At 43.4% G+C, this 16,493-nt stretch overlaps 1 long non-coding RNA gene across 1 annotated transcript; it reads left to right on the plus strand.

The window, feature by feature from the left end:
* Positions 1–4,341: 4,341 nt before the first annotated feature.
* On the plus strand, positions 4,342–10,834 carry LOC132463652 (uncharacterized). Its single transcript, XR_009527095.1, has 2 exons — positions 4,342–4,434; positions 10,324–10,834. It is a non-coding gene; the product is annotated as an uncharacterized LOC132463652 (long non-coding RNA).
* The last annotated feature ends 5,659 nt before the right edge of the window (positions 10,835–16,493 follow it).

Raw genomic sequence — 16,493 nt, forward strand, 5'->3', positions numbered from 1 at the left:
GAAGCCCAATCCCTATGAGCTCCCCGCGCTACGGCCATCCGGAGGCGCACAGAGCTTTTGGCCGTGATATTATATATACAATTATATTATATTATATACTATTATATATAGAGCTCCGAGAGTCGCAAACGGCAACAATCACTTTCTCCTCCATGCTGCAGTTCACCCCGGACTGCACTGCACTGAGTTTGACGGTTGAACGCTGATTGGCTGTTACGTTACACATGTCAGTCAGTGGCCACGCTGTTGAACGCTGATTGGCTGTCATTACGCGAAATTCGTGTCAAAGTTGAAATATTTCATCTCGAGCGAATTTGTCGGTGCACGGCGAAAGTGTGGCGCGACAAATCAAAACAAATCAAAAAAATCTGTCCGATACCCGTCTATACGTTCACTTTGTATGGGATCTTGTTGCCCCGTCACGTTTGCTGTGAACGATGTTTCAAGATAGACAGCCAAAATTGACATTTTTATTCAGAAAATAGCCGGTCCTTTTGCTTCCTGTAAAAAGCATGTTTGTGACACGATATGGATACATCATCTAGCCTGCATGTGGAGGGCCACATAAGGTAAGGAATTGGTTTACGTAAACTTTGCTGCTGGTTCTGTTTGCTCGTGATGACCTGGCCAAAGGTTATCCACGGTCCTAAGCGATTGTGATCTGATTCTGGGTGGTGCTCCAGCTAGTATGCATTGTATAGATTGCAGCTAGTAGCAGCTACACACGGTGCGATTGCTATGCCAATGCGTTTATAGTTGTTTTGTCTGATTGAGATATGTGACGACTTGGAGCCTGCAGCCTGGTAGGCCTATCCTGACATAAATATGTTCTTGCATAACCTGTGTGCTTATCCTAAACTGTAGGGGATTTTATTTGCGGGCAATTTGCTTATGATGTTGCAACGAGTGAAGTCTACATTGGTCCTTCGCAAGTGTTTACTGGTGGTCAGGATTTGGCAGATGCAATTATCCTCTGGGCGCTTGTTTTTTTGAATGCAGCAGAACATATGCTACCAGCAGCCCTTGCTCGTCTTCAAAAGGCTGATGCTCAGTACCTCGTTTCATTTCGTACCCCCTTTACAGTCTGGCATTGTTTATCTGGTCAACTTTGTTGATGTCAAGATAAGTGTTAAATTGCCAACACTGTTCTTGGTCCTGTGTGTATTAGTAGGCCTATTACATATCCCGAGCCAATACCCTGGTGTTTCCAACGCCGTTTTGCAAAACAAGCCACCACCCACCCTTTTTTTCACACAAAAACAAAAATGATATCTATTGAAAAATAACTTTAGCATTTTAACATTGGTTCAACTAACTCCAAAATCCTGATTTTTTTTTTGGAGCCCTTTCCAGAACACCAGCTTTATTGTGACAGTTCACACAGACAGCCCCCTGTAACAAACACAAAACCTTCTTCACTCAGCTGGTTTTCCTGACCGTTAGCTTCATGTGCCTCCTTTTGTATCAACAGTCATTCGATTTGATTAGATTAAACTTTATTGTCATAGAACTAAGTAACAGGTACTTGGACAACAAAATGCAAGTCATCTTCTGTCAATTATTTACAAATGGGAATCTCTAATCTACTTGGTTGCACACCTGTCTGAACTTTTATAAACCAATATAAATCATCAATAATTAATGATAAAACAAGCTTCACATCAAGAGCAAAAAAAAAAAAAAAAGGAGGTAAACCCAAAAAGTCCAAAGATCTTGAAAATACTTAGAAATTAAAGATATAAAAAAAGAAAGAGAGGAAAAAATAACAATTAATTAAAAATGCCACAGTGAGTGTTTTCACACATACTGGTGCTATATGTCGTTTCGTTTTTCAGCTCGTACACACGTTTGTTTTCACTCTGGTTCAAACGCCGCACCACTGGCATGGCGTCATGTTTCCATGACGACGGACCAGAAAAGACGCGCCTGACGTCATGTTGACATGACTCCCGATTGTTAAAATGAGTCTCAAAGTAACGATAAACTTTAACAACAGAGACACACGTACGCACTACACAGGTATTTGTGGCTCTGCTGTTTTTGCTGAATAAACGGATCGCTCCAGTTCGACTGTAGCGGTGCTAATGGAGCTAACCAGGCTAACGGAGCTAACTGGTAAACGGTGCCTGGACTCCAGCACTCACCGATATGGTATCGGAATCTAAACAACTCTAGGTAAAGGAAAGAAGTGTGAGGCACAGCTTTGGAGCAAGTTACTTAGTTGATTCGCAACATTACAACTAAATGGATCTCACTCTGCGTGAGTCGCGCTGGACGACGGGCGGGCTGCGGAGCGGTGCAGGTACAGAGGAGAAGGAGCGTGTGAGAAGAGGATGATACTGTAGCGACCTCGCCAGCGACATAACAATGTCCAGTCATACAAGTACTTGTAGGAACTTTAATGTCACAAACCTGGTTACTGAAAACCCGTAACCAACAGCAAAAATCCACACCAACAACAACCGGTTACCCGGGCAACGCCCGACCCCCAACCCGGTCCCTTCAACGCAAGCCCCCACCCACTAAATACAAAGCAACACATAATACACAAACTCTTTAAATGTCCCAGGGTAGCTACAATACCATTTGCTAAGCCGGGCTGTTTTCATTTTCGTCCTTAACATATACATTTTAAACAACAAACAACAGAGTATGTTTTGGACATTGTCAAAGACAAACACATTTTTTAGAATAACAACATTCCTTAGTCCAAGTTTTAGGGGTGCTGAGCCCCCTATTAGAGGTGCTTCAGCACCCCTAAAAAGGTGCTAGTCTCGCCCATGCTGTACAGCATAAAAACATTACACAAAAAAAAAACGTGTAGTGTGTGTTTGCTAGAGTCAAAATAGTCACAGCTCATCTTGAGCATCTACTGTCTCCTGGTAACCACGGTACTGCCCGTCTTGTACTGGGTAATGAGCTCTGATGGCCTGGACAACAGAGGAAGCTGATACTGTCTAAGAAAGAAAGAGAACAACATTAGCAAAGCAAGATAAATTATGCCTTGAGTAGCCTATCCAGCATTACACAGACTTACAAGCTAACGTAACGTAGCCTATGATCTGGCAATAAGATCGGCTACTTTCAGATAGCTACATTGTCACGTTCCCCGGGACTCATAACTATTGTAGCCAATGTGTTGGTAAAAAAACAAACACTTACTCTATGCTCAGACGTCTGTTTCTCCTGGCGGGCTTTGCCTGGCATTTCCAGTACACTTTCTGGGTCTGGAAATATGTATCCAATACCCTGTTCAGATGAGGCGTAAAGCCTGGGGTGCGAAACTCGGGTGATCGACAACCACACGTCTGTGTCATCTTCCGATTCCGTGAATTCGTCCGGAAGAAATTGGCACTGCTGGAATTCACGGCAGCAGACAGACTCTTGTTCTGTGTCCATTGGCGCACAGTGAGAGCACAGGCACCACCAATCCGCCCCAGCTCAAGCCATTGCGGGCTCCTCGTCTGCGACAGGCAGTTCGTTTGCCTCGGCTGTAGCGGCGGCAGCTTCAGCCTTCCGCAGTTCCTCCATAGTCCTCAGCTTCTCAATGCTATATTGGGGCTCATAAAGGTAGCCAAGAACATCAGTTTCTACCATAATTTCTTCAAAATCCCAATCCTCCATATTGTGTCTGTCTGCGTATTCAGTACCTTCGGCCATGTTTTCTGCAGGTGAAGTCTAATGCACTGGCACTGACCTGTGATAGATCTGTTAGCGCATTGGGTCCCACCCCCTATGGGCAGGTTTGAAAGGGGGGGGACTAGTGCTTGTAGTCTCAATAGAAATCCCCCCTCTTTTATTTCCTTCTAGCAATGACGCAAAACAACGATTTTGGCGTCATTGCCAGAAGGAAGTGTAAGTGGTAAATACAGAGTGTTGCATGACCATTCAAAAGTATGACTGGGTTTCTAACAATGCAAAGCTTAATGCAAATGGGTGGAGTGTTCCTTTAAGTCTAAAAGTACTAATATTTTGAGTTTCTTGTCATCAGTTGTGATGTAAATAATCGTTGAGCTGTTTGTATACTAGTTTCTCAAGGATTTTACTTAAAAAACAAGGTTTGCAATTGACCTAAAATTGTGTAGCGCTGAAGAATCCAGGTAACTTTTCTTAAAGAGCCCATGCCATTAAAATCACATTTTTCCTATTGTTTGTTAAATAACATAGGTCAGAATAAGTTTGTGACCTGTGGTAAGTTTGAAATCTATGCAGTTTGTCTGCTGTATGCAATAGCCAATGAAAGGAAAAAGGCAGAAGAAATGAGCCGATCTGGATAAGGTGACACTGCTACGTAGCGTTGTCAAATTATTATTCATGGCCCTGCCCCACTTGGTTGGTTGGTTCGTAACCACTAGGGCTGTCAAAATTGCTCAAAAATGACATTCGAATGTTCGTTTGGAAAAAAATCACGAATTCGAACTATTCGAATATCTGGTTGCCTATTTTACGCAGTTGCCGTCAATATGTCAATAATGCGACAAAACCATGGTTCAAATTAGTGGGATATATATATATATATATATATATATATACGTCTCGTTGAGAGTGCTGGTGGGCGGCGGCTTCCTGCTGGGCATTTCCTTACTTTAAAACGAGGGACATCGCGAACAGACGGAGGCTCATTCACAAAGCAGTTAGGCGCTTGTACCGCGGGAGTGTTTTTTCACATTCAAATATTATGAGGGACATCGCGAACAGACAGAGGCTCACTCACAAAGCAGATAGGCGCTTGTGTAACCGAGCGTTGGCACTTAGATATTTATATGACAAGAATGACACAAGCGTGGAAGGGAAAATAGTCTCGTTTACTTAGTACATATCAGAAGTCACCCAGTCACAGCGTGAGAGCTGGAATACCTATATCCAAGTACGGAAACCCCGAGGGGATAAAATACATTCGCTCTTCACAATACTAGTCTGTTACACTTGTACCGCGGGAGTGTTTTCGAATTCGAATATTATGAGGGACATCGCGAACAGACAGAGGCTCATTCACAAAGCAGATAGAGGCGCTTGTACCGCGGGAGTGTTTTTTCACATTCGAATATTAATTTTCACGTTCGAATTCGTGTTTTTTGATTCATTTCGAACAAATATTCGAACTTCGAATATTCGTTGACAGCCCTAGTAACCACCCACAGAAATTCTGAAGGAGTCGTGATTGAGCTAGTGCTAAATGCTAATACGTGTACGGTAGTTGCTAAGTTCGTAGTAACAGGCTAGTTACAGAATTTTGAATGCAATGGCAGAACGACATCGAAGTACATGAACTGCGACATGCTGCCTGCCGCCGGTTGCCGCGAGGCACCACCGCCGCGAAGCACCACCGCCCGGCAGCGGGCAGCCGGGCGGTGGTGCTTCGCGCCGGCAGCAGGCAGCAGGCAGCGCGCGGTTCTGTCTACTACAGATTTATTTGGAAGTGGAAGAACCAGAGACGTCGGAGAACCCGACGAAGTCCTTTGTGATTCATTATATCGTCTGGAGGTGCACACAGCTTTTGGCCGTGATAATATGTATTATTTGATATAGATATCTATGTAGGCCTATTAGGCTATATGATATTATTTAGATGTAGAGCTCCAGGACTGTAACGCAAGTGTTGTACACTTCCTTGTTATTTGGATAACCGTTCTGCTGTTGGTGTGATGGCGCATAACACGTCGGACTCTCGTCTCTGGTATTTCCACAACGAGACTCGTAGTGGGGGTTATCTCAGCCATGGTTGAGAATGAATTGGGGGAAAGAAACTTTGGCTTTGACTCCCTGAAGTAGGCATGAACCACGACATGGAGGAGAAAGCGATTGTTGACCGCGGTCGTCTCCCGCCGGAGCCTCGCTGCCGATGGACCACCGCCTTGGCTTCAGGAGGCGGTGATTAGCGCTGACCGCTGCCGAGGCGGCGGGAAGCAGGGCTCAAGCGGGATACATTCGCGGCCAACAATCCCTTTCTCCTCCATGTCGTGGTTCATGTACTTCAGGGAGTCAAAGCCAAAGTTCCTTTCCCCGAATTCATTCTCAACCATGGCTGAGATAACCCCCACTACGAGTCTCGTAGTGGGAGACGAGAGTCCGACGTGTTATGCGCCATCACACCAACAGCAGAACGGTTATCCAAATAACAAGGAAGTGTACAACACTTGCGTTACAGTCCTGGAGCTCTATATCTAAATAATATCATATAATACATAGATATCTATATCAAATAATACATATTATCACGGCCAAAAGCTGTGTGCACGTCCAGACGATATAATGAATCACAAAGGACTTCGTCGGGTTCTCCGACGTCTCTGGTTCTTCCACTTCCACATCAATCTGAAGTAGACGCGGTCGTTTGAGATTCATAATAGCCTATCGTCTGGAGGCTCACACAGCTTTTGGCCGTGATAATATATATTATATATTATATGATATAGATATCTATGTATAATATGGGTTTCTAAGAGCCATTGCGATACATCCACCGTAAACAGAGTGCATGGTACCGTGGCTACAAGCTGCTCAGGGCCAGGTGATAATATATATTATATATTATATGATATAGATATCTATGTATAATATGGGTTTCTACGAGCCATTGCGATACATCCACCGTAAACAGAGCGCATGGTACTGTGGCTACAAGCTGCTCAGGGCCACACCCCCACCCCCCTCCTTGACCTGCCTTGACACGCCCACCGAAACAGCGCGTTTGGGGGAAGCTCAATGTGCGACTGGTTCGGAGTGGCTGTAACTCTGCACCACGGCTGAATTTCGGGGACGTCTTTGAATACTGTGTTTGTGGCCCACTAATACCTATATTAAAGCATCCATAAAATAGCATGGCATGGGATCTTTAAGGAGAGCTTTCACAATAATAGTTTTTAGTGGCATGGGGAAAATACAGTAGGGAGTTATTTACAATCGCTAACACTTAGACCTTAGAAAACCTCTAGACAAACACAGTTTTAAAAAAGGCGGTGGGGATAGGGTCATGTTAGCAGGTGGAGGGCTTTAGTTGTAACCAATGGCGGTTCTACAAGGGGGCCTACGGGGGCCCCTGCCCCTTTAGACATGTCCCTGCCCCCCCCCCCCCCATGCTGACCAATTAAAACAATTATGATATTACTGATTTTACGGAACTAATGCGAAGCAACGTTCTACACGGGTAAATAAGAGGGCCGCACCCAAACACAGAGGTGCTGGGGCCTCTACCAAGCCCCCAGGACCAGTGCATACTTCCACAATCCACCAGTGCTCAGCGGCCAAGCCTGCTATTGCAGCTGTTTAAGCGGGGTGTGGATGGGTCCCTCGATTCAAGGGGCCCAGAAGTAGATGTCTCCGTTCACTCCAATACAAGTGGGGAACAGGAATGTGTCTCCGCAAAAAATGTCTGGATATCAATCAAAGGCTCATAATTATCTTTATGCCATGTCCTAAAAAAATGTACGTTTTTTCTTTTCAAAACGCCACCTCAAGCGTTTTATTAGCCGTTTTCTCTAAAAAAAAAAAATTCTGGAGAAGGAGGGGTGTGCAGCTGAAAGGAGTCGTAGAGAAACAAATGTTGTTTCGACCTGGCGTCCGAGAGGGCCTAGTTCAGTGCTCCTTTAACGCGTCCGATTTTTAGACTGGTTTAGCTGCCTGCTGCTCAATAACTCTCACGGTCCTCTGCTTGCGATCATTGTGATTCACCATATATGCAAAAGATCCAAAGACAAAGAACAGGTGCATTACGGTATCATTTTATATTATTGTTAATAGTCTAATTAACATTTCAGTAGCGTTGGTATTTTTTGCTTGTTTAGCTATGTAGTATGACTGTTAACAATGTTGGTGTATTACAATTATTTTGAGTGCTTTGTGCCAACTTGTGCTCCGTCATGCAAGCTCAAATTGTCACACTGCTTAAGAAACAGATTCCTTCCAACCAGGGCTCTACAGTGCGCCCATTTCACTCGCATTTGCGAGTGAATATTTCGGCGTGCGAACGAGAAAAACAAAACAGGAGCACGCGTGCGAGTGACTTCTCCACAGCGCACTATACTGTGCGTTCACACCAAACGCGAAGGGGCGAAAGCAGCGATTCCATTTGCAGCGCGACACTTTTGCCCGGCACGGGCGAGCGCGTTCACGTGGATTTCAGGTGGATTGCAGCACGCCACTTTTGCTCGAGTTGAAATATTTCAACTTTGCCGCGACATTCGCGTGATGACAGCCAATCAGCGTTCAACAGCGTCGCCACTGAGTGACGTGCGTAACGTAACAACCAATCAGTTTTCAACCGGCCAACCGTTCCCTGCAGTGCAGTCCGGGGTGAACCGCAGCATGGAGGAGAAAGTGATTTTTTGCAGTTTGCGACTCCCCGAGCTCTATATAGAATAGTATATAATCTAATATAATTGTATTGTATATATAATATCACGGCCAAAAGCTCTGTGCACCTCCGGATGGCCGTAGCGCTGCGGGAGGGTTTAGCGGGTTTGTTTACCTACATTGCTATGGTTACCAGTCTTGTGTGTTCCAACGTTTATTAGGTATCTAAATCGCTGTCTAATCAATACTTCATTCACTGCCTCTTCCTTGGTCATTACAATTTTATGAATAGACTGGAGAAAGTTAATGCTGTTACTGTAGTCGATAATGTCTACAAATTCAACCCCCGACTGGTTGAAGGATTTCGGGTGGCTAGTTTATGATGCTAAGAACATGAAAATGTTCTGTACATTTTGTAAGGGAGCCCCATCAGCAATGGCAGGCTCCTCTCTGTTTATAACGGGGAACCCTAATCTGAAACGCGATGCTGTGGTGAAACACATCGAGTCAACCAGGCATTCTCGCTGTCCCGATTTCTATATAAATCGCACCCAGCCCAATAACCCTGGTACGGTGGAAGCCGAAATTGGTGCTGGTTTGTGTAGCCTAAATGTAATCTTGTCTATTTATTTGTCTTCATTTTGCTTTAGTAAGTTGGTGCTGTTGGTGTGTGCAATTTCTGCACGCTAATAAATGTTCTAAACAAAAACCTATTGTGCCCCCATTTTTTTTTCCTGTGCTCCTAAATTTTTTAACTTAGGGGCACGAGTGCTCCTGAAAAAAATAGTTAGTGTAGAGCCCTGCTTCCAACTAACTATTTACGAAAAATGCAGTCAATAACTTATGTACAAATAAATGGTTACATTTCAATCAGCAACGAAGTTGGAGTGGCCTACACACATTGTAATACACCAACATTGTTATGTGTCATACATAGCTAAACAAGCAAATGAAAAATTTAATACCAACGCTACTGATATGTTAATTAGACTATTAACAATAATATAAAATGATACCGTAATGCACCTGTTCTTTGTCTTTGAATCTTTTGAATAAATGGATCAATGGTGAATCACAATGATCGCAAGCAGAGGACCGTGAGAGTTATTGAGCAGCAACTGAACCAAAATCGGACACGTTAACGGAGCACTGAACTATTGTTTTAGGACATGGCATAAAGATAATTATGAGCCTTTGATTGTTATCCAGACATTTTTTGCGGAGACACATTCTGTTCCCCACTTGTATTGGAGTGAACGGAGATATCTACTTCTGGGCTCTATGAATCGAGGGACCCGTCCACAGCCAGCTTAAACAGCTGCAATACCAGGCTTGGCCGCTGAGCACTGGTGGATTGCGGAAGTATGCACTGTTCCTGGGGGCTTGAGATAGACCCTACTCCGCCATTGAGCAGTTTACATAGGAATGAATGTGCGCCATTTTGGAATCCGTTGTCATTTTATGATATGTCCATGAGCCAGACCCCTCTCACGATTTCAGACATTTCAGACCTTTGACTGTCAGGAGTTTCAAAACGAATGCGCGACAGAACACTGCCAATAATCACATGTCTCAAAGCTTGCGCCTGTTTGGTCATATCTCTGAAAAGTCACGCCTCGTTTCCACATACGTATGTTTTTCGTATCAGTGCTTCCGTAAATTGACGGAAGGAGTCGCTAGTGTTTTACGTACGGACATGAATTTATTTACGGACAAAAGATGGGGGAGTGTATGATAATGGCAGTGGTGGACAGTAACGAAGTACATGTAATTCGTTACTGTACTTAAGTAACATTTCCATGTATCTGTACTTTACTCAAGTACATTTATTTGGTAAGACTTTATACTTTTACTTCACTACATTTAAAGCGAAAATTATTACTTTTCACTTCTTTACATTTACAGAAACACTCGTTCCTTACTCGTTCCTTTTTTATTTTTAATAAAATACCAAAAGGTCAAAGTGTATCGCTACTATATCCAATCAGCGGCAGCGCCCAGCGCGCGATTATCTGCTGAAGTTAACAACAGAGGTGCGTTCAGAATCGCAAACATAGGCGAACGTTCGCGAACGATTTTAAACATTTTCCGTTAAACGAACATAAGCAAGCAAACGTTTACGAACATAGGCAAACTGTCTGAAGAGGTAGTTCTCCACAAACAGAGATGGATCGCGGTGCTCTCTTCGGCTACGTGACATTCGTTGCCATGGCATTAAACTAAACTATATTGAAATCATTTACTCCTTTCCTACACAGAAAGCAATAGATAAAACGTTTCATATAGCCTATCTACACCCTTACTTCAACTGTTGTCTTTTGCATCCTAAAATGCGATTTGAACGTTATATCGCAGTAAGTGGGTACAACTTCGGTGACGTAGCCCTCTATTCTTGAATTTTCCGTACTGGTTGTCTGCAGTAGGCTTTCAACGAGGTCGACCACTTGCAAACCCTCTTCTGTAAACTCTTCCATTAACATGGAGGCTGCCGCTAATACCATGGCCTTCGTATCCATTTTTTTCGTTTACAGTTTGTTTAGAACAGTGTTCAAAAATCGTTCAAAATTAATTGTTTAATGTCAACGCGTTCGTTGCGAACGTTCGCCTATGTTCGCTGAACTTGAACGCACCTCAGGTGTCGTCCTGATTGTAGAATTGCAAAGTCACGCTGGAGCTGGAAGCACAAGGTGGTGTGGTCATTGAGAGAGATCATTAATATTATTTGTTTGTTTGATTAGGCAAATGTAAAGCATTGATCACCTGTTCAAGTAGGGGTTTTGATGTGACAGTAAAAAAAAAAAAAAAAACTTTTACTTTTAATACTTAAGTATTTTTGAAGGCAGATACTTTTGTACTTCTACTCAAGTAAAAAAATGAGGTGAATACTTTTACTTTTACTTGAGTAATATTCAATGCAATGTAACTGTACTTTTACTTAAGTACACAATTGGTTTACTTCGTCCACCACTGGATAATGGCCGTTTTTAGGAGACCGGTACTTTGGAACATGAGGATCGACATATACAGAGATAAAAACAAAACCAACCAGGCTTGGAAAGAGATCGGTGAGGATTTTGGCCTGCCAGGTACTTACATGTTTTGCGAAAAACATACAAACTTTCATACGGTATCTTCGTAAAACGACAGCGAAGTAAACATTTTTGAACGTATATTATGGACATACCGGACAGAAATTTTACGGAGGGGAGGAGTCTCGGAGGAAAAACTGACATTACGGAGAATCACATAGGAATGAATGGACTTTCGGTCTGAGACGGTTGGATCGCATACGAGAATGTACGTATGTGGAAACGAGGCATCAGTGCTGAAAAGTCGGTTCTGAAAAAATACATTGCAATGGTGTAAATCTACACCTTTAGAAGTTTTTAAAAATAAATATTCAACCTTTCAAAACTTATTTCTCAATGTATGAAGACCTGTTTGCAGAATCCCATTTACAATGTTTCAAAACCGGGAAACAATGAAATACACTGTTAGAACAGGGCCCGATTTGTATGGAGCCAGTTTCCTGCCATAATTCAAACCTGAAAAAAAGTTTGTAAGGCTTGTAAGTCTGGGTTTGAAAACTCAACACCTTGTAAAAAAGGTTTTGCAACACTGAAAAAAGAGATTATAACCTGAAAAAAATTCAAACAAAAATTCAAACATCTGTAAACATGATTTTGTGTTCTATTTTATCTCCATCATTTTCACCAACACATTTTCAAAGTATTGTTTTTGTTTGTTCATGTTTTCAAAGTTCAAACAATATCACCAGCGCATTTGCAGAGATCCATTGTTTCCCGGTTTTGAAACCTTGTAAATGGGATTCTGCAAACAGGTGTTCATACATTGAGAAATAAGTCTTGAAAGGTTGAATATTTATTTTTAAAAACTTGTAAAGGCGTACGTTTACGCCATTGCAATGTATTTTTTCAGAACTGACTTTTCGGCACTGACTTTTCAGAGATTTGACCACACAGGCGCAAACTTTGAGTCACGTGAATATTGGCAGTGTTCTGTCGCGCATTCGTTTTTAAACTCCTGACAGTCAAAGTCTGAAGAAAAAAAAAACATTCCTGGGGGCGGGACCATTTAGCTCTAAACCTATTGGTTGCTCTCGGCTGACGTACATTCCAATCACATTCTTGTCATCGGCAGAGTACTGTCAATCACGCACAGCCCGGTGAACGGCACATGTACATCCTTCGTCCCTCCCTTATCCCCATGCGGGTGTTGGCGGATGGGGGAGTCTGGGCGGTGGACTGGTTTGAATTATGGCAGGAAACTGGCTCCATAGATTTGAAGCTCTGCAAATGCGCTGGTGAAATTGTTTGAACTTTGAAAATATGTTAGTGGAAAAAAAATTACTTACTAAATGTGTTGGTGAAAATGATGAAGATAAAATAGAACACAAAATCATGTTTGCAGATTTTTTAATTATTTTACAGGCTCTAATCTCTTTTTTCAGTGTTGCAAAACTTTTTTACAAGGTGTTGAGTTTTCAAACCCAGACTTACAAGCCATTGAAACTTTTTTTTCAGGTTTGAATAATGGCAGGATACTGGATCCGTATAGAACACAGCCCTAACTTCTTCTAAACTTCGGTGTGCCCATAGCAATTTGGTTACAAGCAACCATATAGCCATACCACGCTGAACACGCCCGCTGTCGTCTAATCTCAGAAGCTAAGCAGTGTCGGGGCTGGTTAGTACTTTGATGGGTGACCGCCCGGGGTTAATAGGTGCTGTAAGGGACAGCAAGCAGGGCCACAAGACCAACTTCCAGAAACCATCCTGGATGAGCCCCCATATGTGACATGCTGGCTCTATGCATGCAACATAAACTGGGTTTTTTATTATTATATAACAATAAGAAGTGTGGTGCAAGTCAGTATAAATGTAAGTAACCAAAAAGTTCATGTCAGTCCATGTGTTACAAACAAAGGCAATCAAATGCTGGGAGGAGGGAGATGCCTGGGGTCTCATTTATAAAGCTGTGCCTGGGATCGTTACTAAAGGTGTACGTACGCCCAAAAGCCAAGTTTTGCATGCGCCAAAAAATATTCTGACTTATAAAACCCTGCGTACGCACACCTCTAAGCAATCTTTGCTTTATAAATCACAGAGTGCCTACAAGTGTGCGCAGCTGAATCAGCTTCACGTTCCGCCCTGTATACGCCCCTTTTTAAACCATAAATGGTCGGGGCCTGCCCGTAATTCCGACGCCTCATTGTTCCGAAGTCTCAATGTTCCGAAATATTTCCCATTAGATCGACATGCCACTATTCCGACGGTTCAATGTTCCGAAAACGAAACCCATTGGTCCGAAGGTCCGTTAGTCCGACTTTTCAAATAGGAGGCGCATTAGGCCGACGGTTCTTCACGAAATGAAGTGAAGCGTTGTCTTTTTGCCCTCCAAAATTCATCGTGAACGTGATATGTAGGCCTAGGTTGTATTTTGGAGACAGAGAGAGAGTGAAAGTGAGAGTGAGAGAGAGAGGGAGAGGGAGCGAGCGAGGTATACAACTATTTTTCCTATTCGGCATATTGAACCGTCGGCCTAATGCGCCTCCTTTTCGAAAAGTCGGACTAACGGACCTTCGGACCAATGGGTTTCGTTTTCGGAACATTGAACCGTCGGAATAGTGGCATGTCGATCTAATGGGAAATATTTCGGAACATTGAGACGTCGGAACAATGAGGCGTCGGAATTACGGCATGGCACCAAATGGTCAATGCAAACAACCTCATGAATGTGGTCTGCATATAAAACAGACTCAGATGCAAGTAATATGTCTTGTCGGAAACAATGGCAAAAGGCCATACCCACACCCAGACACGTGTGGGTGAGGTGGAGGCCCGAAAAGTAGTTTTGTTCGGCGGTCACAGGATTGGGATCACTAACAACAAAAAGCAGAGTGAGTAGCAACATGTTGCTGCAGCAGTGAACTCTGTCAGTGGCACGGAGCGCACAGTCCCAGGATTAAAAAAGAAGTGGTCTGACATAAAGGTACATATTTTTATGCACCAATAAATCGTTATGGTCCCTGAAGACCCTCTCCCTCCGAATCCTGCCATTTGCATGACCTCCAGCAGTGCCATGGTGCAGCATTACCACGGCGCTCACCGCTGTATTTATAGGGTTACGTATTAAGACTGACCGAGAACACCTTGGATAAACAGTTTGTAATCACCCACGCAAAATGTTTTTGAACACAACCCCTTTTTGATGCTTGATTTGTCATGAAAAGCATCAAGAGGAACGGACAATAATATAACGATTGTGATGAGGAGTATATGGCTTGGTTTTCCACACTTGGGATTTAATTGACATTTGATTATGTGTTTACAGTGTCACATAAAAATATTATGTTATTGACGCATGTTGTTCAGATGCTTTATTCCATGCAGTCGCGCCGTCAGTGGACAGTATGGAGTGACGGGATTAAATATAGATTTTTTTTTCATTTCTATTCTAAGGAGATGTTTCTGGAGTTATAACTGAGAAATAACACAGTTGACTTAAATTATTCTGATTACATAGATTTAACGCATGATACGGCTTGAAATTAAATTTATGAAGGGCGATGATAAAACATAATCGTTCTTCTCACTCTACAATTCTTCTGTCTGACTTCAGTTCACCACCACACCATCTGTGTCGCGAATTCTCCTTTTCCTCCAAACCATGCGTACGCATGGGTCAGAGTTTGCTTAGGGCTGCGCACATTCTCCCGTCAAGTTAGTTTTTTATAGATCACAACCTTGGCGTGGAAAGTCACGTACACCAATTTCAGTCCCGTTTTTTTCACAGTTTTATAAATGAGACCCTAGGTCTGTTGTGGCAGGCTCTTTATACTGCAGTACCGGTCCATCCTAGCCTGGCAAGCCAGAACCATATCGGAAAGATATTGGGTCTGGTCTCGTACGGTGGCAGTGTGGGCGGGATAAACGGTTGTCTTCCAAGTTCCCTCGGCACGCAATAGGATAGCGCTACAACCAATCAGAGCAACGAAGAAGTTGACGTAGTCAGAGCGACGGAAATTTCCATGGGGAAGTGTTGCGAATGGTGGATTGGGGACTCTCTAAATCGACGCCACTTCGCCCGGGGCGGGACTATACGTCCTTCGTCACTCGCTATCGGTGTGCATGTGTGCGCGTAGCCGTTTCCGTGGGTGACATTTCATACAGTAACATTTCTTCATCATAAACTACAAGTTCCGCAAAATGGCATGCAAACATCCAGTCCAATATGAAAGAAAAAAGCTAGCTTCATTAAGGAATCAAACCCCTTATCCCCGCGTTAATGAGTTGTTCCCTGACCACTAACCCATCAGGTCTTAGTACATGTGATTCAAGAGTTAACCACTTGACAATCTTTAAACTTCGGTTGCCTAGAAATTGTAAAGACAGTGATGTGTGTACATTGTGCACGTATCTGTCGCGATGTGTGTGCAGTTGTTGGGAAAAATAACCTGATGAGCACATCATATGGCAGGCACATTAATATATAGTCGACTCTTGCTCTAAACCCAACAAACACATAACACAAACATGATAATATATAGTCAGGTCAAGGCCGGAGCTGAAGGCCCCATCTCCCAGGCAGGCAGATGGTGGACACTCAGACAATGCACCAGTATCATCTCCAGAACGGGAGAGCCACATTAATTTATCACACAGGAGACACCTCGAAGCTCTCCCCCACTAGAAGGAACACATGCAGATACTAGGGGCCTGAGAGCCACATTAATTTATCACACAGGAGACATTTTGAGAGCTCTGCCCCGTTAGGAGGAACCAAGAGATACACCTGCCCATACCAGGGCCTCAGAGCCACATTAAATTACCACACACGAGACATTTCAGGGGGGCACTCCCCGTTTTAATTTATCACACCGGAGACACGAGGAACTCTCCCTGTTACGAAGCCCTCTCAGGGCCTGGGAGCCAAAACACACCGAACCGCACACACCTCAAACGCACACACCTCATCGAGAGGAGGATACAGCATAAGACTGCATCACACAGGGACTCTTCATCTTCTTCTGAAGCAGACCTTCCACGGAGGCGAAGCTCCAGACGAACCATCAGCGCTGATTAGGGACTTAGACATATTCGATTTCTCACGCTTTATGACTCTGTATAACCGTTGCCACTTTACTTAATAAATCCAAGGTCCTCGTGCCGATAGACTTT

The sequence above is a fragment of the Gadus macrocephalus genome, chromosome 8 (genome assembly GCF_031168955.1).
Source record: "Gadus macrocephalus chromosome 8, ASM3116895v1".
NCBI classification, from domain to species: Eukaryota; Metazoa; Chordata; class Actinopteri; order Gadiformes; family Gadidae; genus Gadus; species Gadus macrocephalus.